The sequence below is a fragment of the Drosophila willistoni genome, assembly GCF_018902025.1.
Source record: "Drosophila willistoni isolate 14030-0811.24 chromosome 2R unlocalized genomic scaffold, UCI_dwil_1.1 Seg167, whole genome shotgun sequence".
Lineage (NCBI taxonomy): Eukaryota > Metazoa > Arthropoda > Insecta > Diptera > Drosophilidae > Drosophila > Drosophila willistoni.
In genome coordinates this window covers 1959191-1962821 of record NW_025814050.1, presented here as the reverse complement: position 1 = coordinate 1962821, position 3631 = coordinate 1959191, and positions in this window count along the sequence as shown.

Below are 3631 nucleotides of genomic sequence, written 5' to 3'. Positions count from 1 at the left end.
GGCGAAACCTCGAAAAAAAAGAAAAGAAAGACTTTGAAAATGGCAACTTTTCAGGAGCGCGTTTTAAAGTTTTGGACACCCAAAAATCTAATATAAAACGGTCGTCCGACTTGCGTACAGCTGCACATAAATTTAGATGTTTTACTCGGATCGATCTAAAAATTTTAACACACTATTCTTGAGATGTTGTGCGTTCAGAAAAACAATAAAAAAAAAATAAAAAAAGTATACAGATAAGAATATTTTCTTGCAAGTTATCGTATTAAATATCGGCGAGTGTTATGCACTACTATTTTTTTGCTCGCAACTGTATATGAACTGAATTTTGTAATAATGGTGTAGGCGACAAAAGTTTATTCGTGACCGCGTCAAAGTTTGTATACCCTTGCAAATTTTTTGCTAACTCTATCCTTACCTATAGCCATCAAAGTGGAAAAACGTTTAAGCTAAAAAGGTTAAAGTTTGCGAAAGAATGGTCTACAATCTTAGCATAGGAAATAACGAAGTTATTTAAAAAAGTCACTGTTTTCGACCGATCGTTCCTATGGGACGGACGGACATGGCTATATATAACTCGTCTCGTCATGCTGATCAAGAATATATATACTTTATATGGTCGGAAATGCTTCCTTCTATGCGCTGCACACTTCTGACCAAAATGAATATACCAGGGACCGTAAATAATGATTATTTTTTTTTTTTTAAATGAAAAAATCATTTACTTATAGAGGACTTAGAAAAGAATAGATTACACCAAAATATTTAATTCGATACCATCTATGCATTTTTTGAAAGATTTTTAAAAATTCAATTTTTTCAATTTTCTTCAAAAAAGATCATTAATTTTGAGTAATTTAATAAGAATAATCCATAAAAATCTTTTTTGATCAAAAAAAATAAAAATCAAAAATAATGATTAAAAATGATTTTTATTTTTTTCGCTCAAAAAAGATTTTTATGGATAATTCTTATTAAATTACTCAAAATTAATGATCTTTTTTGAAGAAAATTGAAAAAAATCGAAATGTAATGATTATCAAATAAGTTTTTTAATATAACTTATAATGATTACGGTCCCTGGAATTTACACTTTTTGCAAGGGTATAAAAATTATTTGAAAAATCGCTTGGCCTTCGTCAACGTGTTAATGCGGACAGAATATTTGATTTGATTGCAGTTTACAGAATATAAAAATACTCCTTAAGCATAGCTTACAACTAAACATCTGCATAACTGGCAAAAAAAACGCATTCGAATATACCCTACTCGAAATGAATTGAGTGAGTATGAATGAAAAACAGAATGAGTCTGAATGAGTGTAGTTAGCTCGGACTACACTCATTCAAACGATGTTGAAACGAAAAGAAAGAGTCGAATGAGATGACAGGTGTCGAATGTGTTCGAATGATGTTATTTATTTATTTTTTGTTTTTTTTTTTTTGTTTCTCGCGTTTGAAAAAGTTCTTTTGGAAATACAAAAAAATTCTACAACTTGTTTTGGAAAAATATTTTGATTTTGAAATTGGTGCTGTATGGCACATTAATGTTCAAGTATCCTTTTTTCCTGCTCTACTTGGTCTTTATTTGGGTCGATTTGTTGAGCCTCTATATAATCTGCAAATTCGTCGTTTACTATTCCAATTTGTTTTTCGATCGGAAAAAATTTTAGTAGCCTATTTGTGGGTGAAAGAAAAGGGGAAGGGCTGTTAAAAATTGATAAATTGGGTGCTATTGTGGTTAAAATTTGGGAAGAGCTTGAAAAATTTCAATATCATTGATATCGGACAGACAGGTTTTTTTGGTTTATTTAAATTCCGAATTATCAAATGAATAGTTAGTTCGACGCTTGACTGCTTAAGTGGTTGAAGTTTATACCTTTAAATCGATATATCTGATGTTTATCTTTTAAGATTGTCGACACTTTAATGCAATTTACTCCAACTGATTTCAGCAGGTAGTAAACAATATACCAACGTGGCTGACAAAAGCTTTTGAGCGAAAATCCCAATGATGATTTAGTTCCAGATTTTTTGAAGAATTTTAATAGCTTCCTGCAACTACTGACCATATAGACCAACTCAGTTACGGCATTAATACCTTTCTCAGCAGCGTTGCTGAGGAGATGATTAACGCAATGTATTTTTTCAAAATCCATAAAGGCTTTTATCATATTTGACCCACGATCAGTGACGATTATGGAATTGTCCACCATGAGATTGCATTCAAAGCTTCCTAAGATTTCCTCTATTTGGGCGATTATTTGGACGTAGTTTTCGAAAAATTATTTGAATCAAAGTTATATACTCGTAAATTAAGTTAAAATACCTGTACCCGACATTTCCTTCATTGACTTCATCGCCATGAGACGACCAACGAGTACTCCTTGCATATTATAACAAACAGTGCAGGACAAATATGATGCTTTCAAAAGGCTATCTGTCCATATTCCGCTGATGATGGCGTATCCAAAGGCTTTATGTTTATCAATTTCGTCTTTTATCGGGCCAAAGTGGTAGTCATAAATTTTCGCTATATTCCGGGAAATTGTTGTTGGATGTGGTAACAATTGATTTACGTCCACACTAGAACTATAAGTGGCACCAACATTAATTAGAAATGATGGTAATTTTTAATGGACGGCAGTTCTGAATAACCCATTCAGTAGGAACAGCAACGCTCTCCTGCTTAGCTTCTGATTTTACATCAATCGGGGAAGCATTTTGTGTTTTGCTAGCATTAATCAAACAGCATTAATGCTTGGTTAAATTTGAAGTACTACTTGTGAACCTTTGAACAGACAAACACATCTTACAGGCTACAAGGTCAACTATACTCCTGTAATTACATAGGTACTTTCTCGTTAAGTACCTATGTAATTAACAAAATTTGAGATCGGATATTCGAGTTATCCGAATGCTTTCACTTTTGATTAAATTCTTATTTCGTGCTAATCAGTATTCATTCTCACTCAATTCGCTTTGTATCCTTTGTATACTATATACACTTCAATACAATTCGAGTGTACTCATTTTATTAGTATGTGAATGGAACCATGCAGATGTCTACTTACAACTAACTAGGGTAGATGGAAAAAATTGAAGCGCTTTAAGTGATTCGCACTCTACTAAATGTTACAAGTATATGCGATGCAAAGCCAACGCAGATGAACAATTTGAATTAATGTTTGGACAAAGTGGTATAAAACAAATATTTCGAATTCGACTTGGCTTGGCTTAAATACTTTTAACACCTTTTTTATAAGTCGGTCATAAAAATATGGCAGGCCAAAGGGCGCCAACAAAATAAAAAAAATGAATAATAAAAAAGAAAGAAGTTGAAAAGATGATCGGGACAAAATGGGCTTTATAGTAGTCCAGTCTTAAGATCGGGGCAAAGGGATTATCACTGGTACTACTGCTCATTCACGGATCTTCCGTGCAATTGTTTTAATTGGCTAAATATCAGAGGAAGCTGCAGAGGCGAATGATAAAGAAACGGAAACTGAATCACTGTTATTGTTTATTTATTTGTTACATTTTCCGGATTTTGCAACTACAAATATCTACTACTGCTATTAGATGTATTTTTGGCCGCTCTTCCATACAAGCGGTACCACTGTGCAATGATGTGG